Genomic DNA, 26,954 nt, shown 5'->3' with positions numbered 1-26,954 from the left:
GCTACTATGAACACCTTTACGTGCATAAACTGGAAAACCTAGATAGAGGAGATGGATAAATTCCTGGAAATATACAATCCTCCTAGATTAAACCAGGAAGATATTGAATCTCTGAACAGACCAATAACAAGCAGTGAGATTGAAATGGTAATTAAAAAATTGCCAACCTGGCCAGGCATGGTGGCTCACACCTGTAATCCCAGCACTTTGGGAGGCTGAGGCAGGTGGATCACCTGAGGTCAGGAGTTCAAGACCAGGCTAGCTAACATGGTGAAACATTGTGTCTACTAATAATACAAAAAATTAGCCTGGAGTGGTGGCATTTGCTGGCAATCCTAGCTACCCAGGAGGCTGAGGCAGGAGAATCACTTGAACCCAAGAAGTGGAGATTGCAGTGAGCTGAGATGACATCACTGCACTCCAGTGAGCAAAACTCTGTCTCAAAAAAAAAAAAAAAACTGCCAACAAAAAAAGTCCAGGACCAGACAGATTCATAGCTGAATTCTATCAGACATTCAAAAAATTGGCACCAATCCTACTGACACTATTCTGAAAGATGAAGAAAGAAGGATACACCACGTAAACAGAATTAAAAAAACAACAAAAATCACACGATCATCTCAATAGATACAGAAAAAACTTTTCACAAAATCCAGGATCCCTTTATGATTAAAACCCTCAGCAAAATCAGTATAACTTAAGGTAATAAAAGTCATATATGACAAACCCACAGCCAACATTATACAGAATGGGGAAAAGTTGAAAGCATACCTCCTGAGAACTGGAACAAGACAAGGAAGCCCACTTTCACCACTTCTATTCAACATAGTAATGGAAGTCCTAGCCAGAGCAATCAGTCAAGAGGAAGAAATAAACGGCATCCAAATTGGTAAAGAGGAAGTCAAACTGTCTATGTTTGTTGATGGTATGATTGAATACCTAGAAAATCCTAAAGACTCATCCATAAAGCTCCTAGAGGTGATAAATGAATTCAGCAAAGTTCCCGGATACAAAATTAATGTACACAAATCAGTAGCTCTGCTATTTACCAACAGCAACCAAGCTGAGAATCAAATTAATAACTAAACCCCTTTCACATTAGCTGCAATGAAATAAAATAAAATAAAATACTTGGGAATATATCTAACCAAGGACATAAAAGACCTCTACATGGAAAGCTACAAAAACGTCTGAAAGAAATCATAGATGACACAAACAAATGGAAACATATCCCATGCTCATGGATGGGTAGAATCAATATTGTAAAAATGACCCTACTGACAAAAGCAATATACAAATTCAATGCAATTCCCCTCAAAATACTACCATCATTCTTCACAGAACTAGAAAAAAAAATCTTGATATTCATATGGAACCAAAAAGAGCCCACATAGCCAAAGCAAGACTAAGTAAAAGAATAAATCTGGATTCATCACATTACCCAACTTCAAACTACACTATAAGACCACAGTTACCAAAACAGCATGGTATAAAAATAGGCACATAGACCAGTAAAACAGAAGCGAGAACCCAGAAATAAAGCCAAATATTTACAAGGAACTACTATTTGACAAAGCAGATGAAAACATAAAGTGGGGAATGGACACCCTATTCAACAAATAGTGCTGGGATAATTGACAAGCCACATGTAGAAGAATGAAATTGCGTTCTTATTTCTCACCTTATACAAAAATCAACTCAAGATGGATCAAAGACTTAAATCTGAGACCTGAAACCATGGAGATTCTAGAAGATGACATCAGGAAAACCCTTCTAGACACTGGCTTAGGCAAAAACTTCATGACCAAGAACCCAAAAGCAAATGCAACAAAAAGATACATGGATGAGACTTAATTGAAAAAGTTTCTGCACAACAAAAGAAATAATCAGCAGAGTTAACAGACAGCCCACAGAGTGGGAGAAAATCTTCACAATCTATACATCAGACAAAGGGCTAATATCCAAAATCTACAAAGAATTCAAACAAATCAGCAAGAATAAAACAACGCTATCAAAAAATGGGCTAAGGACATGAATAGACAATTCCCAAAAGAAGATATACAAATGGCCAACAAGCATATGGAAAAATGCTCAATATCACTAATGATCAGGGAAATGCAAATCAAAACCACAATGCAATACCATCTTACTCCTGTAAGAAATGCCATAATAAAAAAATAAAAAAATAATAGATGTTGGCATGGATACCCTGAAAATGGAACTTTTACACTGTTGGTGGGGATGTAAACTAGTACAACCACTATGAAAAAGAGTGTGGAGATTCCTTAAAGAACTAAAAGTAGATCTGCCATTTGATCCAGCAGTCTCACTACTGAATACCCAGAGGAAAAGAAGTCATTATACAAAAAAGATACTTGCACACACGTTTATAGCAGCACAATTCACAACTACAAAAATATGGAACCAGTCCAAATGCCCATCAAACAACATGATAAAGAAAATGTGGTATATATATGCCATAAAATACTACTCAGCCATAAAAAGGAAAGAAATAATGGCATTCACAGCAACCTGGATGGAATTGGAGACTTTTATTCTAAGTGAAGTAACTCAGGAATGGAAAACCAAACCCCATGTTCTCACTCACATGTTGGAGCTAGGTTATGAGGAAGCAAAAGCATAAGAATGATACGTTGGACTTTGGGGACTCAGGGATAAGTGTGGGGTTAAAAGACTACAAATTGGGTACACTGTACACTCCTTGGGTGATGGGTGCACCAAAATTTCAGAAATCGCCAGTAAGAAACTTATTTACATAACCAAATACTACCTGTTCCCCAAAAACCTATTGAAATTTTTAAAAAATTTTTCAAAAAAAAGAAACAATACAGAGAAGATTAGCATGGCACCTGTGCAAGGATGACATGCAAATTCATTAAGAGTTCCATTAAAATAAATAAATAAATAAAACTTCATATTCCTCCCAGTGTATTGCTAGCATTCTCACTTTTTAAAAAGTGCCTTTTGATAAACCTGCAAAACGAAGTCTGAGAAGCTCTCGATAATCAAGAGTAAGATTAGGGAGCACAGCTGGGAGGACACTAATATTTTAAGTGAGAGACACTGATGATGGCTTGAAGCTAGCAAAAGCATTGTAAGGAATTGATCATACTTTGGTTATATTTTTGATGAGAGAGTGTCCAGGATTTGGCTTTAGGGCGAGAGAAAAAGGGAAAGTTAAGAATGACTCCTACAAATTTTGGCTTTCACAATTAAAAATCTAAAGCTTCTCCTTTTGAAAACTGCTAGCAATTTCCATTTAAAATGAGGCATTTGCCACAGTCTCCACTATTCCCTATTACTCCTGGAAAATAAGGTCAAATGTCAACTGCCATTTCTCATCATGTTTACACCACTTTTTTTTCCCCTTCAGCTAATAAGCTTCTCTCATTTACAACACCAGTCTGATTCCTAGAGATCTTTGATTTTATAACTCTAGATATAAAGTGCCCTAGATTTGGAGTTACGAGGCAATGTCTTCAGCCTCAGCTGTGTGTGATATTTGGCGAATCAAATGAATTTCTAAGACTCAGTATTTCTATTAATTAGGTCCCTCACTTGCAGAGTAGGAAAAGAGCCAAATTGGATAAATTGATACAAAACAATAAATATTTAGCCTGCCTTTCATATATTAGAAAAATATCTATGATTATACTGTTTATTCTCATGGAGTCAAATATCCTGCCATTTCTTTTCTGCAACACATTACTACTTGAGCATTCTTTCTCCCGTCCCTCCTTCCAATGTAGTTGCCACCAGATAGTCTATCTTATAAATCTTTTTTGATTTCGCTTGTGCCAACACACTTTGCTGACACCTTTGATTTGGCTTTGAGGTGGCTTTGATTTCGTTCTGTTCCTCTACGGGGCAGCCCTTAGCCTGTATTTCTGTGCCACAAATTAGGCATCTCCTTTACAAATGTCACTTCTTTACTAACTACCCCTGCCACTGACAATGACCTTCATCCTCTGATCTCCGGTGGCACTTACTGGTCTTGTGGCACTTTTTTTTTTTTCCAGATATAAACTTTTTTTTATTATTATACTTTAAGTTCTGGGGTACATGTGCAGATTGTGCAGGATTGTTATATAGGTATACATATCCCATGGTGGTTTACTACATCCATCCCCCCGTCACCTACATTAGGTATTTCTCCTAATGTTATCCCTCTCCAGTTCCCCACCCCTGCTATCCCTCACTTAACCCCCCACCCCCCCAAAATGCCCCAGTGTGTGATATTCCCTTCCCTGTGTCCATGTGTTCTCATTGTTCAACACCCACTTATGAGTGAGAACATGCGGTGTTTGGTTTTCTATTCTTGTGTTCAGTTTGCTGACAATGATGGTCCCTGCAGGGACATAAACTCATCCTTTTTTATGGCTGCATAGTATTCCATGGTGTGTATGTGTTGTGGCACTTTTTAATTGTTTCCTATTCTTCCAAAGTGCCAACTCATTAAGTGCAGAAGGCATCAAACATTTCTTTTAAACTTTCTCTCTCCTAAAGGTACTAAAATGCTAAACATAGTAGACACTCAATATATACTAACCTGAATTCTGAAACCAATTTACTACCTGCTTTTTCTGATGCCATAGAACTGAGTCTTAAATGCAAATGATAACATTGGACACAGGCACATCCAAGTTGAAATACTGTCTCTGCCTCAGTCTTCTGTGAGATCATGGGGAAAATGGCTTTCTTAGCTCCATTTTCTTGTAGGGAAAAAAGAGTCTGCTGAAGATGGGTGTCTGGGATATTAAAAGAGTCTGTTGAAGATGGTTGAATAGATAAAGTGCTTAGTATTGTTCCTGGCTCAGGTAAGTACTTGATAAATATCAGGTCCTTTTCCTAAACAGCTTTATTAAAGTGTAATTTATTTTTAGTAAATGTAGAATATTATACAACCATCACAATAATCCAACTTTAGGACATTTTCATTGTTCTCCACCCACCCACATGAAAAAGATTCCTCATAACCCTTTCTGGTCAATTTTTGTTCCTACCCCCAGCTTCAGGCAAACATTAATCTATTTTTTGTCTACAGATCTGCCTATTCTGGATATTTTGTATAAATAAACTTGGCCTCTTGTATCTGTGTTTTTCTTCTTTGTTTAGCATAATGTGTTTGAGGTCCATCCATGTTGTAGCAGGTATTGGTAAGATGAGGAAAACCCTTTCATTTCTGCTTCTTTAAAAAAGGAAGACCATTCATCTCCAAAGTTTAGTAGAAAGTAGGCAATGTTGCTGGATAAACTTGGATGCGTATCAAAATTGATATGCAGTCAGATGTCATCTGTACAAAACACCTTTTGTTTTTTCTAGGAAGTGTCCTATGAATTTCAAATACGTCTTGGCACACATGCCTGTGATGGATTCTTTCAAAATACTGTATTGTCCAATCACTGTGAATTGACCACACACTAAATATCATGAGAACAAAAGGACTGAGGAAACCAGTTCCGGTAAATTAAAATCCACTTAGATGGCACTCCCCTGAGCAACCTTCATTTGAACTTGACTAGAATGATTATAAGGTTTTGTTCAATCTTGGCCTAAGTTGTGCATATCTCACTAATAGTAGTAATAGCTACAAACATTTTTTCAGTGTGTCTTTTTTCTCATACGCACATAATTTATGACATAAGTCAAAGAAAATACATGTTCATTTTAATTATTGAACTTTACCAAGTATACTGTTTTGACAAGGAAGATCTCTTTAAAGACAAACTTCATATGACATTGGAATGAATCATTTGAGAGGCTCATTCAAGCCTCAAACCTCAACCAGAAAAAAAAAAAAAATCAGAGTTTTGCTATTGGATATCATTTAATTTTGTAGAGAAATAATCTCCTACCTGGTACTGTGAAAGAGTTAACAGACTTCTGAATGATTTAAGAATTTTCAGTGAAAGAGAAATATATTGACTAGGGAAATTGTCCCTTAAATATTTACTCTTTTCTCATAAATACGTGGCAGCATAATGTTATCATTTTTAAACTGCTACCAGTGGCAATGTGGATATCGCTGTCATCTTTGAGATGTTTTGCAAATATTTCTCTCCCTGGCCAAGCCACAAATTCAGTTTGTGCCCAGTTAAATCCTCATAAAATAGTGTCTTTGACAAATGATTGTTTTTTTCCTTCCCAACCCAGAGAAATGCCAGACTGAGCTATTTTCACTTTTGGTGGGAAATGTTCCATTTAGACTGACGCACAATTACGTGGCAAATATCCTGATGTTCTTTTCTTGTCATATGGCTGAACTTTAGAGTTGTGAAAGTGACCTGATAATTGTAATAAAATACAGCTAATAATAGTATGTTAACATCTTTCAGTTTATTCCAAGCATGTTACATCAATTATTTATTTGTGTATAGCAAATATTTGCATATAGTGTATAGCCAATTGTTATTGGTAAACAATGCTGAGTTAGGTAGGGGAACTGAGATTAAGGAAGGCTAAATAGTTTACTTATGATCAATAAATGGAAGCCTCATTCTTCACTGTCTTTCATCATTTTTTTATTAGTTTCATACAATTAGACTTTGATCTACCTATTTAAAAATATTGAAAACACTGATAAGTATCCTTTGGGGTTATATACACAAAAACTAGTGTCCCTACTATCTAAAACTTCTCCTGCAAAACCATCTACATTTTGTGAATATAAATTATATAGGAGATTAATTTAACAGATGTTAAATGTCCAACATATATTAACATAATAGGCCGGGCGCGGTGGCTCACGCCTGTAATCCTAGCACTTTGGGAGGCTGAGGCGGGTGGATCACGAGGTCAAGAGATCGAGACCATCCTGGTCAACATGGTGAAACCCTGTCTCTACTAAAAATACAAAAAAATTAGCTGGACATGGTGGCGCGTGCCTGTAATCCCAGCTACTCAGGAGGCTGAGGCAGGAGAATTGCCTGAACCCAGGAGGCAGAGGTTGCGGTGAGCCGAGATCGCGCCATTGCACTCCAGCCTGGGTAACAAGAGCGAAACTCCGTCTCAGGAAAAAAAATAATAATAATAATAATAATACTCGACTCTAAAATATACTACTCTGTTTAGGTAAATACATACATACATGCATAAAAAGATAGAAAGGTGCCACGTATGGTGGTTCACACCTGTAATCCCAGCACTTTGGGAAGCTCAGGCAGGCAGATCATCTGAGGTCGAGAGTCCAAGATCAGTCTGACTGATCTTTTTTTGTTGTTCTTAATAAAAAAAAAAAATTATTGTTAACAAAGGTGATATATACAACAGGAAAACAGATGAAAAAGAGAATGGGAGTGAATGGGGCACCCAGCCAGGCAGCCTCAGGCCTCTGCAGGGGTGGGACAGGAAGAGGTAATGGAGGCTTCCTGGTTTAGGAGCCTGAACATGGAGAAAGCCCATCTCTACTAAAAATACAAAATTAGCCAGGTATAGTGGTGGGCACCTGTTATCCCAGCTACTCAGGAGGCTGAGGCAGGAGAATAGCTTGAACCCAGGAGGCGGAGGTTGTGGTGAGCTGAGATGGCACCATTGCACTTCAGCCTGGGCAACAAGAGCGGAACTCCGTCTCAAAAGAAGAAAAAAGGAAAGGAATTCTAGGCATAGGCAGTCCTTAAGTGGTGAAGCTATAAAAGGTAAAATGCCTATATTACATGTACCAGGGAATTAGAATAACTTTAAAAAGCAGTGTCCCCAACTTGTTACCATGGCAATGGAGATGAATCTTGATTGGATGGTGAACAGCCATAGTACAGGATAAAAGAAGGAGAGTCGAATAAGGATTGATGGGCAGCAGATGTTCTTGACTCACTAACCTATTTTTTTGACAATGTCTCTTTTTACCCACAATCCATATTGTATATGTCAACTATCTTAGCCTCATTGTTGATACCTATGTATATCAAAAATAAGCCATGAGGCAATTTTTGGTGGTATTTGTAGTGGTTACCACCATCTCCATATCCACACTTTCCTCTTTAATACATTCAGAGAGGCTTCTTCATCCCCACTCCACCTCATGTGAGCTACCACTTTTTTCCCTCATAACAAGGAGACTAGAAATCAGTGACCCAAGAACATAGTTTGAAAGACAGCCCATTGTTAGTCTAGAAATGGAGTCAATGAACTGTTTCTGTAAAAAGGCAGATGAACAAATTATTTTTGGGTTTGTGATGCCAAGCAGTCTGTCTCATCTACTCAACTCTGCCATTGTAGTGCCAAAGCAGCCACTGAAAATGCCTACACAGATGAGTGTGGTGGTTATCTAATGAAACTTTATTTATAAACACTGGCAGTGGGCCAGATTTAGCCTGTGGGCACGCGGTTTGCCAACCCCTGGTCTGGAATGATGTACCACATAATTCTAGCACTTGGCCCTTTGTGAAATCTTTCACCCTTTCTTCACAGCCGTGTAAAAGCAGGGAGTGTAAGCATCCCATGAACGAGGGCTTCACTGCAGCCACGGAGCCTGGCCTCTCCTAAGTCTTGTTTTGGTATTGCATCCTTGGATATTTTTGTCCATCAGTACCAGAAGATTATTTTTAGCATTCTCTCTGAATGTATTTTTTAAACTGTTTGGGAAAATGTTTCATCTCTAGCTAATAAATGCTGATGTCATGAAAAACAATTAGAGTCATGTTTTACTCAGCAGGGACTAACTGAGGTCATTTTCAGGGGGATATTGTCTCCGTTACATGGAGCAGCCAGGCAGTGTCAGACTTCACACATAGGTTTGTTTGCACAACCACATGTCTGTGGCTACTGGGTTTATGTTTTTAATAGTTGGGTGTACTCTGCCACACAATTTGGATTTTTAAAAATTAAAGGCTTGCCTTTGGTAGTTTCAGAGGGTTTGTGTCATGGAAAGAGAGAATGAATGATTCAAACGGTCAACATATCCGTCTTTTCAATAGGCTCTTATTTGGCATACCATTTGAACACAGCCTTCTCGAAAGGAGTAACACAGCCTTCTCGAAAGGAGTAACGTCCATATGCCTATGTGACCACCTGGCAAAAAGATGGACAACAATGTATCCAAGGGATATATCAACAATTTCCAGCATGAGAATTGTCCAGGGAAGGGCTCTTGGCAGAGATCTGAAGGGAAGCTTTTAGTGCAGCTTCCTTTTCAAATCCTAGGTAAAGCCACTATACTCAGTCTCTCACTTTAATAAGCACTAAATCCACATGCTAGGTTTCAAAAGAAAGAAAAAACCTACTTTAACTGCTAAAACTTCCCTGAAACATACTCAGGGGAACAGGGCACATATGGTGTTGTAATTTTTTTTTTTTAAGTGAGACATCTGTAGTATTCAAGAAATAGCTGAAATCTGTTGGATTTCAGAAACTTTTATAAGCTGAACTCCAAAATAGATAAATTATTTTTATTAGATTCAGCAGTGGTCAATTCTCGAAGAAAATTCTACCTGGGAAACGACTTTTCAAAAGAGGAACTTTGGTAGTGTATATGTTTAGATCTCAATTTCAAACAGTAAGTGCTAAAAAAATTAATTTCCAATGCATGTGTGATTGAATATAGCTGCAAAGATCCTGAGCAGGATTGTTTCCCATAGATAACGGGAAACAATGGTGGGCCTGTCAGTTTTCTTGCTGTGACCTCTCTAGGCAGCATTTCTTAGTGCTTGACACCGACTACTGTTCAATAAATATTATTGAACACCTACTATATGACAGGCATTGTGAAGGCCCTTAGAATGCAACAATACACAAACCAGCCTGCAGGGAGCTTAAATCTAAAAGTGGGTATTAAAAAGGACAGATAATTAATTGACTATAATAGGGTCTGGAGAAACTTAACTTAAGAAGTTGGCTTTTACCTGGAGATTGAACGCTGAATATGTGTTAGTCAAGGCAATGACTAGCGAAGGAGTCTCTCAGGCAGCAGGAACAGCATTTAGACTTTTAGGGAAAAATCCTAAGATGGGTTTGAAGGACGCAAAGCCTGTCTGCATAGCTGGAGCACAGAACATGAAGGGAGCAGAAGGAGATAATTCTAGGGGCCATGAACAAGTACTAAAGGAGTCTGGACACTACAACGAGGATTCAAGATTTCATCTGCAGCATCCCTTTCTAACTCCCTTTGCTGTAGTTTGAATGATGGTGTCCCCACCAAAATTCATGTTGAAACTCAATCTGTAATGTAAATGTATCAGGAAGTGTGGTCTTTCAGTGGTGATTGAGTCGTAAGGGCAGTTAATAGGATTAAGGCCTTTATAAGGAAGGTTTCACACATGGTTTGGCCCTCTTGCTCTTCGGCCTTTTCTCTTGTGAAACACAGCAAGAGGGCCATTCCCAGACACCAAATGCCACTTCCCTGATCTCAGACTTCCCAGCTTTTAGAACTGTGAGAAATACATTTGAATTGTTTTAAAATTATGCAGTCTGTGGCATTTTTTTATAGTGGCACAAAGACATCCTTTAAGAGTGAATTTCCCCAAAGCACTTTGGACATACATAGATATCTGTATAGATAGATATCAATCTCTCTCTCTCTCGCTCTTTCTCTCTCTCTCTCTCTCTATATGTATATACACACAAACACACACACATATATATATATCTATATATGAGATATATGAGGCAGTTTCTCTCTGAAAATAGAGTATATTTCAATATATATATGTTTATATTATATAAATTATATATATATATACACACACACAAACTCTCTTTTCTCAGAGAAAAAGAAACCCTGCAACGGACTCCATTTTGTGAATGCAATGATTAAGCCAATTCTTGAGTCACTAAACACAAAATGTATTCCATGGCCTCTGTGTTCTGTAGAAATAAATAAAATCAATTAGTAAACAGATTATCTCAGAATAAATGGTATCAGAAGGAACAAGTACACCACAAGAAATATAGGTGTCTGGGGCCCTGAGAATCATATAAAAACGTGCAGATATTCCAAATTTTTCATAACGATGCACCTCTTTTTAACAAGAAAGTGACTAAAACTACTTTCCAATGGAAGCAAAATCAACTAAAATTGTTGCAGAACAGAGAAAGTAAAAGATATCTCACCATCCTAAAACTGATTTTTACTTTTCAGTTTTTGCAAATTGTTTGTTGCCCAGTATGGTATATTTTACAGTAACGATCATGTCTTCTTTTTAATGTTTTTTGACTGAAAGTTACTTTCCATATTTCAAATGATTCTGCATCATTATCTTTTATAATAACTGCAAACATTTCAACTCAAAGTAATTGTGACTTAATTCTAATTATGTGTCAGTGTTGGATGACTGAGAAAGCTGTTTAAAAAGGAAAAAGGTTTTCTGTACTGAGGTGTAATGTATGCTTAAATCACTAATTTAAGTAAAAAGAAATGAGCCATTTTAATAAAATGGCTGGAAGAGTATACAGTCATTTACTCTTAAAATTTAGCAAGGGCAGAATGAATGGACTTATATTTCAGTCATCTGAGTATTTGCTCTAACTACTAATAATTTAAATACTATTAATAGTCTTCGTTTTTTAGAGCAGTTTTAAGTCCACAGCAAAATTGAAGGTAAGTATAGAGAGTTTCCCTTTGCCCCTTACCCCCATGTAGGCATAGTCTACACTATTATCAACAACCTCTGTCAGAGTCGTACATTTGTTGCAACTGATGAGTGGATGTACTGAAACACGGATGTATTATTGACACCCAAATCCAGTTTACGTTATAATTCACTTTGTGTCATACATTCTCTGGATATGGAAAAATGTATAATGACATGTATCCACCATTATGTTTTAACCAGCAGAGTCCGCACTGCCCTAAAAATCTTCCATGCTCCACCTGTTTGCCTGGCCATGCCTTCTCACCCCTTGCAATGACTGATCGTTTTACTGTCTTTAGCGTTTTGCCTTTTCCAGAATGTCATCTAGTTGGAATCATATAGTACGCAGCCTTTCACCTTGGATTCTTTCATTTAATAATGTGTACTTAAATTTCTTCCATGTCTTTTCATGACTTGATACTTCATTTATTTTCAGCATTGAATAATATTCCATATTATTCAAAAATCTATATGCTGCTACGAACACCAGCGTATAGGTTTTTATATACACCGAACACAATAAACTTATTTGCCAGAATTCTTTCTTAGCACTTGGTTGTTTTCACCGAGAAGGCAAAAAGTATTGATAATATAATGAAACTTTATTTCTTGTCACCTAGGAGGGAAGATAACAGACTGTGTAGTTCTTTTTTTTGACCTTATTTAACATTTTTATCAGGATTATGTATAAAAATAAAGAAAATAATGATAAAATGTGCAATTGACTCAGCACACACTGTTCTTTTTTTTTTTCTCTCTCTCTGTCTTTAAGCCAACCCATCACATTTGCTTTTAGACTCCGATGAAACCACTCTTATCAAGATCACCAACAACTCCTTGCCAAATCCAAAAACAAATCACCTGGTTTCTCTTTACTGGACTTTGGCAGGTTCCACATGCCACACTCACTTATAACCTTATTTATCTCACTGAACACAATAAACACATCTTCTCTTTCTGTGATCCTCACTATGCTGTGTCCTATCTATCTCTCAACGTCAGAGTCCAAAGGACTCAGCCATAGAATCTCTCCTCTTTGCTAAATACACTTCTATCCCTAAGTAATCTCCCTCAATCCTATGGATTTAAAAATCGTCTATCTGCTGATGAGTTCAAAATTTATAGCTCTAGTCCTGAACCTTGCCTGAACTCTAAACTCATAAATCCAACTCTAAACCTTAAAATACACAGAACAATTGATTCATAAATCTTTTTTTTTTCCCACACACCCTCTTCCACACCCTAGATGCGATATTCTGCAGTTTCATAGTTCTCAAAAAAGGATATTTATTTTTTTTCTGTTTGCTGACTAAGGCCAAAAAGTTCAAAGTCAGCTTTCATTTCTCTTTCTCCCTGACCATTCTCAACAGACAAGTCGATATATGCTATTACAGCTCTACCCTCAACACGTCCCAAATACTTGTATTCATCACCGTCTTCCTTCCAAGCAGTCACTGTGTCTCACCCAGATTGCTAATGCTACCCACCTGTCTTTCTCCTTCCACTCTTGTCCCTATAGAGAGCAGTCTTCACACGGCATCTGGAGTTACATGACACAATGTAAGAAATAGACTCCCTGTCTGTTTTGCTGAAACATTAACATCAGGTACCAAAGTGAGTGTGAGGCAAATCCACACGTGCGGTTTTTCAAAAGAAAACCCCAACAACTTGCTGCAAGGGTCTTGCACCTCCTTCACTCATTCTGAACAAGAGTCCAAGAAAAAGAGAGTTTGGGTCTTTGTCTCTTGTCCAATAGAGCTTCCAGGGAGAAAAGAAACCATCAGCGGAAAGAACCCAGATGTGGACCTCCAGATGCCCAGGAAACTGGCAAGAATGTCTAAAGATCGCCAGGAACAGAAGTATCTCTATCACAGGAAATACAAGAAACACGAAAGTATCTCATGAGAGAAGGTCTCTGTTTAAGACCCAAAGAATTCAAAGCCACCCACCAAGTCTCATCTAGCTACCATAGCCATGTGAAGGGGCGGTGGCAGGTTAGGGGAGGTAAGTCTATTTTGCCCCTTTTCCAAGTCAGCTTCCCACAGGGTCCAGCACTAGGAGACAGGATAGACGTGAACACTGAGTCAAAATCAGGATTTGGATTATTACAGAGGGCTAGACACTTTCCTGAAGTGAAATTCTGTTTGCAATTTAAGGTAATTATAGAACTGTTTATTAGTAACCAGTGAGCAGGGAAGTTGTGGGCCTGACAGAGTTTTCCTCCAGGATGAGGGTAAACCTATTCCCACTGACTAAGCTTTAAAGAGATGGTGGGAATTGGCCTGGCACAGTGGCTTATGTCTGTAATACCAACACTTTGAGAGGCTGAGACAGGAGGATTGCTTGAGTCCAGGAGTTCAAGACCAGCCTGGGCAACAAAATGAGACTTTGTCTATAGAAAATAAGAGAAAAAATAATTAGCCCAGTGTTGTGGCCCATGCCTGTGTTCCCAGCTAGGTGGGAGGCAGAGGCAGGAGCATCGCTTGAGCCCAGAAGGCTGAGGCGGCAGTGAGCCCTGATTGTGCCACTGCACTCCAGCCTGGGTGACAGAGTAAGACCTTATCTAAAAAAATAAAAATAATAAAGTGAGAATAAAGAGAGTAGAGTTGTTTTTTGTTTGTTTTTTTACCAGTAATACTGGCTTAAAAGTCTAGTTATGTCATCTATTAAAAATTTAAATCAGATTATGACTCTCCTCTGTAATTCTCCCCAAGGCCTTACATTGTATTTAGAATAAAACACAAATAAACTGCAAATACATCTCACAGCCTTCAAGATTTGACACAATCTGACCCCTTTTAACTCCTCAACACATCTCCAGCCGTTTTTTTTTTCTTTCTTTCTTTTTGCAGACTGGTCCACTCACACTGACTTTCTTTCCATCCCTTGAGAGTGTTAAGCTTATCCTTCCTCAGAGACTTCCCTTTTGCTGTTCTTTCACTCTGTAATCTTTTAGATATGGGCAAATCTGCCACCTCATTTCTTTACGACTCCTAAAACATCACTTTTTCAGAGAGCTCTTACTAGATTTTATTATCCAGTTGTCACTCTTCCCTGATTCTACAAGGAGCAACATGGCCCTTTGTTAATTGTTTTCATACCACGTATCACTAAATAGAATTACATATTTTTATTCATTGGTAGATTTTATGTTTCTCTCTTACTAAATGATTGCCTTGTTCATCACTGTGGTTCCAGCACCTAGAAAAATGCCTGGGATAGAGTGGACTCTCAATAATTCTTGCTGAAAAACTAAAAGAGTCAATGTAAAGAACTGAACAATTAAATTGATTTTTTATTTACATATTTATTTATTTTTGAGATGGAGTCTCACTCTGTCATCCAGGCTGGGGTGCAGTGGCATGATCTCAGCTCACTGCAACCTCCACCTCCCAGGTTCAAGCGATTCTCCTGCCTCAGTCTCCTGAGTAGCTGGGATTACAGGCATGCACCACCACACTCAGCTAAATTTTATATTTTTAGTAGAGATAGGGTTTCACCATGTTGGCAAGCCTTATCTCAAACACCTGACCTCAGGTGATCCTCCTGCCTCAGCCTCCCAAAGTGCTAGAATTACAGGCATGAGCCACTGCACTTGGCCTAAATTGACTTTTTAAATACAAGTTATGCAAAATATATGTTCTTATTACCAGCCTCTTGTTATGGTCTAAAGTGAGTTACTCCCAAAATTCCTACAAGGGGTTGAAGCCCTAACCCCTAGTATGTCAAAATATGACTGTATTTGGAGACAGGATTTAAAAAAAAAATCATTAAATTAAAATAAGGCCATTAGGGTGTTTCTTAATCCAATCTGAATTGGTGTCATTATATGAGGAGGACATTGGGACACACGGAGAGACACCAGGTGTGTGTACACATGAAGAAACGATAATGTAGAAAGGCAGCAACAGATTGGCCATCTGCAGGCTAAGGAAAGAGGCTTGACATAGATACTTCTCCGTGACACTCAAATGAAACCACCCCCGCTGCCAGCTTGATCTTGGACATCCAGCTTCCAAAACTGTGAGAAAATAAATTCCTGTCCTTAGGTCACTCTGTGGTATTTGGTTATGGAAGCCTAAGCCGACTGTTTCAGGAAAGCTCTCTCCAACTGTGTGTCTGTTTCCTCTGCTCTCATACCACTGTTACAGGAGTTAAAAAAAAATCATTTAGGCAGTTGGTGAAGGTAGGGAAGTCCTCTCTAAGATTTTCCTTTTAATGAATCATTTTCTTTTCTAACAAACAGTAGCCTGTAAAATTGAGATGCAGACATAAGACAAGCAAGCTGGAAGCTTGCACGGGTGAAATTCTGGCAGTTGCGCCAATAGAAAAGGTTACCTGGGACTACGCATGTTCAAACTGGTGGCTCCATCTTTCCTTCTCCTTTCCAGCTGCCCAGTGGGTTACAAACGTCACGCCTGGTCCAACCAACCTTTGGGCCCTATGTAAATCAGACACTGCCTCCTCAAGCCTGTCTAAACACTAGTACATTCTACTGCAGGCCAGAAGTCTCATCCAGGTGCCCCTCTCTCTCACGAGAGAGAGCTATTCTCCTTTCTCTCTCTGTTGCCTATTAAACCTCTGCTCCTAAACTCACTTCTTATGAGTGTTGGTTCCTCAACTCCCTTGGCGTGAGACAATGAACCTCAGGTATTTACTCCAGGCAGTGACACCGCATCACCACCACAAGAATCATCAACATAGAAGAAGACTTTTGTGATCAAAGGTGTGTGGGATTTTCCCAGAACACCAAGCACCAGACACCAGCTGGGTGTCCTCCAATTCAACTCCAGCACTGTCTTCCTGAAGATAGCATCAGATCGCATGGGATGAGGGCGCAGTCTCACAGGTCCACTTTCCCACTTTCGCCCAGTCATGAGTCTGGGGCTCTGGAACTTCTGACTGGTTGGCTTCACTGGGGTTCCCACAAGCCCGTCTTTGGGTTAACTCAGGTTAACACGTTTACAGGTTTATTATGAAGGGTATTTTAAAGGACACGAATGAACAGCCAGATGAATACATACATGGGGCTAGGTCTGGAAGGGTCCCAAGTGCAGACGCTTCTGTCCTCGTGGAACTGGGATGCACCACCCTCCCAGCACGTGCATGAATTCTTCTTTACCTTCCCGTCAGCCTCCACCTGTTCAGCTCTCCAGAAGCCTTCCCAACCCTGTCCTCTTCTATTTTTATGAGGGTGTCATTACATAGGCATGATTGATTACACCATTGGCCACTGGTGATCAACTTGACCTTCAAACCCTCTCCCTCTCTAGAAGTTCAGGGGGTGGGTGGGGCTAAAAGTCCCAACTCTCTAATCCTTTCCTTGGTCTTTTGGGTGACCAGCCCCATCCTGAACCTATCAGACAGAAGACACACAAAAGGCTGCACACTTTGGAGATCCCAATGATTTTAGGAGTTGTATACCAGGAAATGAAAATGAAGACCAAATATGCATTCCGCAATATCACATAGACTAATACATTTTCTCCCCTCTGCCCCAGCTTTATATTTCTACAATGCTACCAAACAGAAATTAAAAGGAATTAAGAATCCATAGCCTCATCATCATCATCATCACCATCATCATGATCACCAGTACAGGATATGAGAGGACCTCTGTAGGTTGGGAGAATAAGCTTTTTTGACTACAAATGACTAACAAAGTGTCTTTTAGGAAAAATAGTAGTTTTATTGTGAGAAATATGTACAACATAAAATGTATCATTTTAATATATTTAATGCTACTGAACTATATGTATAACTGGGTAAAGTGATACATTTTATGTATCACTGTTGTTTAAGTCACTCTGCCTTAAAACAACAATGATACATAAAATGTATCATTTTAACCAGTTTTATATATATAGTTCAGTGGCATTAAATATATTCACAGTGTACAATCAGCACCACCATGCATCTCCAGATTTTATCATCAGCTCAAACAGTAACTCTATCCATTAAGAACTAACTCCCCATTCCCCATCCCCTCAGCCCCTGATAACCAACATTCTACTATATATCTCTATGAATTTGACTACTCTAGGCACCTCATATAAGTGGAATTATACAGTATTTGTCCTTTTGTCACTGGCTTATTTAACTTAGAATGATGTCATCAAGGTTCATTCATGGTGTAGCATGTGTCAGAATTTTATTCCTTTTTAAGGCTGAATAAAATTCCAGTGTATGTGTAAGTCACATTTTGTTTATTTGTTCATTGTCAATAGACATTTGGGTTGATTTCAGCTTTTGGCTATTGTGAATAATACTGCCATTAACATGGATGTACCAGTATCTATTTGACTCGCTGTTTTCAGTTCTTCTGGGTATGTGTTTAGGAGTGGAATTTCTGGATCATATGGTAGTTCTGTGTTTAATTCTTTTCTTTTTATGAACCACCATACTGTCTTCTACAGCATCAAATTGACTTTTAACTGTGCAATAGTAATTGCAAATCTGTGTGGTCCACTTTGTGCCAGGTCCTTTGCTTAGGTGCCTTATATCGCTGTCAATTCTCACGTGAGATTCACAGATGAGTAACAGGAGAGGGGCCCAAACTGACACATGAGTGAGCTGCAAAACCTGGACTTGAGTTAAGGTCTGCTTGGCTCCATAGTCTATGCCATACCTTATCCACCACAATGCTCTGTTACTGCCCAGGGTTATTGGAACAGGGTTGTCCAGACATAAGAAATGTGGTCAAGCTGCCTATTGGTGACTTACTTTGTAAATGGTTTCATCTTATAAGCAGATGGCATAATGATATCGCATATTATAATCTTGAAGACCCAAGGACACCCTTGAGATCATGAAAGGCTAGACACAGGAAAATAGATTACATGTAGCTCATGTTGTCCTTGCAGGAAAGAAAATGATGAATTGTTCTTTACCTGAGAGATTATTATAGGCCCTGTTCTGTGGGCAACTGAGCGTTTTCTTGTATAAAATTGACAAATTACACTTGTATATATTTATGAGATATATACAAGATAAGGTTTTAATATATCTAAAATCAAGCTAATTAATATACCCGTCACCTCATGCATTGCTTTTTTATGGCGATAGCGTCTAAAATCTGCTTTTATCAGTGTTGAAATGTACAATACATTGGTACTGTGGTTACTGTGCTGAAAAGTTTGAGTCACCACTAAAACTTTGTACCCTTTAACACCATCTCCCCTTTCCCTCCTCTCTCAGGACTGTTCTAGTTGAAGGTCACCACTGAACTTCTTCTGAATCGGATGGTCAGTATATGAGAAAACACAGATGAGAAACTGTCTCTTACAATAACAGCAGATGAGCCAATGTGTTGATACATGACATGGAGAGGCAGCAAAAAAGGGAGAAAAAGAAAACCAAGCAGCCTCACCAGGTAGCCATTGATAAGATTACTTATTCCTCCAAATGCATCTAAAGCAGACCCTCTAACAGGAACAATCAAGACTAATGGAGATCTCTGCAGACCCCAGGAAGGCATTTTTCTACATTCTAAGTAAGAATTATTGCATCAAATTATATTGAGACTCAGACAAGGTGCCAAGAATAAACAGCCCAAAGAGGAAATCCCAGTTTATATGACTCACTGTTTTGAGCAAAAATTAACATCGGCTAGCCAACATTTCTCTTTGTATCACTTTTCCAGATTACCAGAAGGTTATATAATTCTTCAAAGTAGCCAGTAGAGACAGAACAAACCACCCAAACTGTTTAGATGGCCAGTTTCTTTACCAGCAGCTTCATTCAACTTAATATTTCTCTGAAACTTAAAAGAAATGTTTTCCAAGCTTTGTGAGAGGCTAGTCCTACTCTGAGAAGTACAGACCTTCTCGGTTGTACTCTGAGGAGACCTTAGAATGTATCTAGATAGCATCTCTTCATATGAATCAACTTAAAATCAGCTCTAGCTGAGCATGATCAGAGTCTCAGAGAAAACAAGTTTTGCAATGTCAAGAGAGCTTCTTCCTTAAAAGCTTTTATATAGAATGGTTCATTGCACCAAAATACATGATATCTTAGCAGGTCTTCAGCAATGCAGACAAATGTAAATAATATAAATTTCTCCAGAGTTCATTAAGCTCAACCTGAGAATTACAAAATAATTATGCTAAAATTATTCAGCAAATTCATGCCCACCTGAAAAACGATGATCTGATTGATCTTTTTAAAAAAGGGATAGATAAGTTACAAACTGAGTTCTGCCCATACCTAGACCTTACAATTCTTCATTTTTCATGACAGTCACATTGATGTTTTATTTCCATATTCTCATAATAAAATGTAAATGAAAAACATCACTTTTTTTTTTTTTCTTACTGCAATCTAGGTGTAAGGATTTCAGAAATGTTGCTATCTGAGGCAGTTGATGAATCTGCGGGGATAAAGTGTCACAGGTTATGGATAAGGATCACTGAATGGTCTAGTAACCATACATCTCTGGGATTTTCATCTTGATTATTATTTGCCCAATATTCTTCATAAATTTTAGTAGATTGTGAATGTTTTCTTTTTTCTTTCTTTCTTTTTTTTTTTTTTTTAGACAGAGTCTCACTCTGTCACCAGGCTGGAGTGCACTGGCGCAATCTCAGCTCACTGCAACCTCTGTCTCCCAGGTTCAAGCAATTCTCCTGCCTCAGCCTCCGGAGTAGCTGGGACTACAGGCACGTGCCACCACGCTCAGCTAATTTTTGTATTTTTAGTGGAGACAGGGTTTCACCACATTGATCAAGATGGTCTCGATCTCTTGACCTCGTGATCCACCTGCCTTGGCCTCCCAAAGTGCAGGGATTACAGGTGTGAGTCACTGTGCCCAGCCTGAATGTTTTAATCACATACTCTGATTCTAGAACCCTGCACTGGTTGTGGCAAAAGTAAACATGTGAATGCACAGATTGGAAGAACAGAGGATTTATAGGAAAGGGTGAAGAGACTGGATAAGGAATGGTGAATGGCAGGAGAGCCTAACAGAATAGAATTCAGTGCCTGAAGCACAAGCATTAATTCGCAACCCCTGAAAACCATTAAGTAAAATGAATTCTCAAATATAAAAATGAGCCAAAGTGACAGGAAACTAAACATATGTGTGTATTTTTGTACCTAGTAATCTACATTATCATGTGTTACTATGTGTATGCACACACGTGTGTGGGTATGTGTGTAGCAATTTCAGGTAGATCCATTCAATGCAGATACCTGAAAGACGTAATTTCTAAGGTGAAGTCAGAAAGTTAAGAGAGCAGGAAAGACAGCAGAGGAGAAAATGAAAGATGGGCTGGGTCATGGTTGGAGTTTGCTTAGTCAATTATGAATCCCCCTGACCTAGATTTCTTTTCCTAGACTATTGATTTAGCTTTGATTCCAAATGCTCTCTTGGTTGCCACTTGCTTTAGCAACAGAACCAAACAAAATGTCCATTGATTTTTCTCATGGTCAGTCCCTTCCTGAGGCCCTTACAGCTAATCAGTTACTACCTCCTCCTCCTTATCTTATCAGGGCTCTCTAATTTCCTCCATTAAGAGATGTCTGACTGGGTAGTTGCTGAAATCTTTCAGTCTGGGTACATAAGGAGATTAAACTGAGTTACTGAGTTCCCTTGATCCCTTCTGCTTTTCCTTGTCAAAGGCGTGTCTCTGTTTACTGTGAAAGATAAGGGGGTGCCGACAAATCAAGAATAGAAACTTAGAAGATGCGAAGGATTTAGAGACTCCTCTTGTGTATACAGTAGGTGACAAGAAAATTCCACATGGGAAACTATAAAGGGCTCTTCAACTATAGCTCATTATACTCAGCTTTGAAAAACCAGAGAGCTCTGATGATGTCTGAGGGTGTGACCAGATTCCAGCCCTTTTAAAGAGTAGTGATTACTTGAAGTGTTTCTGACAGCTAAATAAATATTTTCTAAATAAAAATATACATGCTTTAAATGGAATATCAGAACCATTTTTAGAAATGAGGATTGCTACTCTGGGATTCCCCAACTGCCAGGTTATGTTTTCAGTAGAAGCTGCTATTTTACTGACTGTCACCAGCTGAAAGCTCCACTATGTCCAACTTAATGGCATTTTAGCTGAACTCCATGAGGTCTAGAGCTTCAAGAAGCATAGCAAATTTGAACGAGCACTATAGATTAGAAAGGCACATTTTGAAAGCTTTGTGAAAATGTGGGCATGATCCCAGATTTAGAGTCTGAGTAATGAGTAATAACTGGAGGCAAAGAGAGACAGAGGGAAGGGACAGGCAATAGAGTCCCAGACAAAGAGAGAAATCTTTATCATGTAGTAACCAATCATAATAATGGCGAGGACATGGAAAGGAGGGAAATCAATGTGGCAGCATTGAATTATTTTTCACAAGACTGAAAAGAAAAGGATAATTAGAAAAAAAAAAGTATGAGGAAGGAATTATAATCAAGGACAACTAGAAAAATTTGCAAATATCTGCGTACTTATTGCTCAGAATGACTTGAGAGAGCATACGTATGTGTGTGTGTACATATTTGTGTATATTTCCAATGTATTCATGAGTATATTAAAATAATAAGCACACTGAGTAAAACCTGCAGATAGCATAAAAGTTGCTGATATCCTTTCCCCATTTTACAGAAAAAATCACTTACAGTTTCTTATATATTTTCCCAGAAAATGTTTATACTCGTACAAGCACAACATATGTCAGTTATTCTCAAAAGGAGACCATTCTGCCTGTAGGATACATTGAAGCCCGTATCCGAGGTAGAAAATAAAAATGGAATAACTATTCGCATAACTGATTTCCAAAATATCTGGAACAAGATGATGTGTAATATACAAAGACGTGATCTACCTCAAGACAACTATCAGAAATTTTTGGAATCATGAAGAACAGGAGCCGTATATCAGATCTATCTTCACTTGTCAGAAGGAGGTTGGATGACTTCTAACAAATACATAGTAGAATCAGAATGTCTCTCCTTTGAAAAATTTAGAAACATGGAATAACAAGGTTTAGAGACAGAAAAAGTATGATCATCACTAGAAGTTAACATGGATCCTACAGAATAAATTGTCATAAGAAACTTCATTTCATACTTTAGTAAAATAAAAGTGCAGATCAAGTGAAATGCATATAATTTTACTCAACAAAATATTTGATCATCTTTCATGTTAGAACTATAAATAAGATGGATACTGATTAAAGATTTTATACTGGATAATATTATTAGGTAAATTTATCTTTGAATTTCTTATCTAAAGATTGTCAACTAAAAATGTCCAAGTAAAAGGGTCTTACATTTGATAATGCAAATCCTATCCTATGGCACATTATTATCTTTTTCCCACATTAATAATAAACTTAACTTTCAGAGAAGTCACATTTATTAAAATTTAAATAAATTAAATTGTGGGATAAATAGCTAGATCATAATAAGAATTCATCCATGTATTAGCATTAAATATGTTCTTTGAATTTTATTTGCAAATAAAATGTTCATTAATATGTTATTAATATGTTTAATAACCACAAAACCTTATTACTCTAACAACTTAAGAGAAAACGGGGAGACAGAGAGGGTAAGTAACTTGCCCAAGGTCACACAGCTAGGAAGTTTTGATCTGGATTATGAGCACAGGTAGTCTGTCACCACAGTCAGTGTCACTAGCCCTGATGTTTTATGGCCTCTAGCATATAATGAAATCATAAATAAATAATGAAGCCAAGGTTTAAAATTATTTCAACAGCACATTAAGAAAAAGCTTGTTGAACAAATTCAGGCTTAAAAAAAAAATCAGTATTCCAAATATAGCCTGGATGTTAGCACCTCATAAGACTAATACAGCAATATTCAATGCATGGCAGCAGCATTATCCACTATCTGGAGCTTCGTTCATCTGGGCCCAAAAATGAGCAACACTAAAGAGTTAGTATTCAGGCCAGCAACCGCTCCCCACCAGTAAGTCTTAAAAATGACATTTCATCCTATATGCAGTTTCAGGTGGTTTCTGGGGACCTGAGTGACTACCTAACCACACTTTGCTTAACCTTCACAATATGACTGGGTAGATTGCTAAGAATATGTGTACTCTACAAGATAGTACAGTTGAATTTCTGAAAATACTTAAGTAGGGACCAATCAACCACCTAAGCAACATGTACTGGAAGGGATGGATCTCTGCATAATGGAGACAAAAGCCCTCAGTGGTGTTTTCTACGGAAAGGAAAGTAAGTTTGGAATAAGAAGGTCTGGGAATAAGTAAATATTGACAGACTGCTCCCTGCAAGAGTGACCTGCAGTCAAAAGTCATAGAGGTGACAAACAGATGTCATGCAGGATACACAATGACAGGAACAAGAATCTGACTGTGAGACACGGCAATCCGGGGTCTCTAAACCAGGATGGAAACTGCTCCCACATACCAGGTCTGATACATGATGGCAGCTGGAGGGTAGTGTCCAAGAAAGCTTTTGAGGTTGCACCCAAGTCCTGTGACCAGGAGTGCTGCAATTATTAGGGATTGTTCACACATGTGTCTTCCTGCGAGCGCTAATAGCACTACTTGTATTTACCTTTGTGATAGCCAGGATCATAGTTCTAGGAAGTAACTCTCTGGGTGAAAGCAAGAACCCTAGGTAATTTTTTTGGGGGAAAAATATATATATACACACACACATATATACACATATGTGTGTGTGTGTGTGTTCACACATATATACATATGTGTATATATAGTTCCGGGGAGAAAAGATGAGCAAGAATTAGGCAAGCTTTCAGGAAAATGCTTCACCCCAGGCAGGAAATAGGGGATGAGAAGTGGGAATAGGCATACTTTTAATTATATCAACTGAATGCATATGGTGGGTATCAGGAGGTGATTCTGTCTGAAGGATCCCATTGGTATACACAGACTCCATCTGGGCATATGAACTATTCAATAAAGGAATTGAAGATATTTAGCTGAGGCCAGGAGTGGTGGCTCACACCTGTAATCCTTGCACTTTGTGAGGCTGAGATGGGAGGATCATTCAACTTCAGGAGTTTGAGACCAGCCTGGGAAACATAGGGAGATGTCATCTCTACCCAGTTTTTTTAAAAACAATTAATCGGCTGTGGTGGCACACAACTGTCGTCCCAGCTGCTCAAGGGATTGAAGTGGGAGGATCGCTTAAGCTTGGAAGGTTGAGACTGCAGTGAACTCTGATTGTACCACTGCACTCCAGCCTGGGTGACAGAGCAAGACCCTGTCTCAAAAGAGGAAAAAAAGATATTTGGCTATCAAATGCCCTGTTGGATGAATATAATGACAGTGCAATTCTCAGAATATATGAAACTACAGATTTCACACCTTTTTAAAAGTGTTTTTAGTTTTACTTTATCTTGAATACATTCTACTGTCAGATGTATAAGAAACTCCAAACATAAATTTAAATGCGAAAGGAAGAAAAATATTCCTATCAAAAGGAAAGTTCACACAATTATTTGATAACTCTTAAAAAATACAAACAAACCTGTTAAGAATTTCACTATAGTGGTTTTAGAAAAAGTATCAGCATCTTTCTTTTGGATCATTGATGTTCCTAGGCTGAAATATTTATTTAGAAGGACTTTTTTTTTCATATTTTACCAATATCATCTTAAGAATCCAAATTTAGAAAGTTTAAAAAAGGCCTCTTTTGGCATTTTAATGGACCATATGTCCTCATCTGACAGGTGGCCATTAGGTCTGTCTTGCCTGGTTACCCATGAGACTAAACCTTGATACAAAGTTTATACCATTAAAACTGTTGTCACCAAGAGTTTTTTTGTGTGTGTCTCATGGAGAATTATAGTAGTATTTTACTATTGAAGTTCATTTGTGTATGAAAAATAATTGCAGTAATAATAGAAATAAGAGTCACCAAGAAGCACTGTATAGTTTTGAATAATCCCATTGACAGTCTAGATTTGATGTCATGGTGTAATGAGTGGTGGTTATTTTTCCCCTGAGAAAATGAAAAATGTCTCTTCTGTTAGAAATGACTTTTTTTGCAACTATTTACATAAAATCTGAAAGCATTCATGGATTTTTAATGAATCAAGAGACTTATTGCAATAAAATAGAAGGAAAGAGGGTGAGATAATTAAAAGGTAAAGGAGAGAATCTCCTTTTTGGAGAATTTAAGACATCCAGTTAGTTTCTTTTGATAATTCAGGTCATGGCCCATTCTCAGAATGAGTTCTATTTCTTATTAGAGCTTTCAATGACAAGTAGTGTTTAAGGACAGATACAGTAAAGCTCCACAAATTTACAGGGCTTTGTATCTGACATCTGTACATACCAGAGGGTATAAGTTTATCATTGACTCCATTGCTCAAATGCAAAGCTGTTCCCCTTTCCAGACCAAATGTATGGTGAGAAATGAGGGCTTAAAGCTCAGTGAAACCAAGTTACTTTATGAAATGCTTTCTCATCTAACTACTGGGATATAACTTCAGGAATTAAAATATATATATTACTTCCAAAGTATTAGAAAATAAGAAAAAAATGGAGGAATCATGACTCCCTTACTAGGTTAAAATGTTACATATTCTGTGTGCCTTTGTAGCAAGTAACTCGGGAAGGTTTAAAACAGCAATTAGAATTAACGATAAATTTTTTAAAAGCTTGTAATTTTCAAGTATTGTTCACCCATCTTGTTCCAAAATACAATTAACTCCAGAAATTAAGGTTCAGTAGGTCTCTTTTTTATCTTCAGATTTGCTTTGCACAATTTCTGTTACTCATGGTACAATACAATAAGATTTTGAGGGAGCAAAAGAGAGAGACCACATTCATATAACTTTTGTTACACCATATTGTTATAACCATTCTATTGCATTATTAGTTATTGTTGTTAATTTCTTCCTGTGCCTAATTTATAAATTAAACTGTATCATAGATATATACAGAGCCCTGTATATAGGGTGAGGTACTAGCTGCAGTTTCAGGAATACACTGGGTAGGGGGGTGGGTCTTGGAACTTATTATCCCTTGCAAATAAGAGGGAACTTATTTTTTATGTAAATAATTATTACATTTCTTGTCTCCCAGACCTCCTTCAGAAGGTGTAGAAGTTTTAGAATTAATTCTTTTTATGACTAACCATTTTTAAGATTAAAAATTGGGTGAAAATAAACCCAAATTCTCTCTTTTCTCCAAAATTTCCTTTTGTTTTATTTTTCCACTTAAAAATGGAGCTTATTAAAATCCAAGACTTCCTACGTAGGGTCCTGTTTTTTCTTCTTCATCATTTGCTCAGAGATTAATTTAAGTTCCATGTTTATTAAGCTAACACAGATTGAATTTGGTTTTTCTGAAAGACCATTACTCTACTGGAGATTTGAGTTGGCAGACAGAATAGGCAAAAGAAAGAGAAGAA

The 26,954-nt window shown here is 37.9% G+C and overlaps 1 long non-coding RNA gene and 1 pseudogene across 1 annotated transcript in view; one reads left to right on the top strand and one right to left on the bottom strand.

Moving 5' to 3' along the window:
* The window catches only part of LOC135271684 (uncharacterized), a 227,010-nt gene that overhangs the window by 42,426 nt on the left and 157,630 nt on the right, over positions 1-26,954 (bottom strand). The gene's annotated exons all lie outside the window — the stretch shown is intronic.
* LOC135271778 (U6 spliceosomal RNA) lies at positions 2,815-2,915 on the top strand (annotated as a pseudogene).

Source organism: Aotus nancymaae, unplaced genomic scaffold (genome assembly GCF_030222135.1).
Source record: "Aotus nancymaae isolate 86718 unplaced genomic scaffold, 86718_ANA_hifiasm-v0.15.2.pri h1tg000089l, whole genome shotgun sequence".
NCBI lineage: Eukaryota > Metazoa > Chordata > Mammalia > Primates > Aotidae > Aotus > Aotus nancymaae.
Note: the sequence above shows the minus strand (reverse complement) of the source record. Positions and strands in the feature narration are given on the sequence as shown.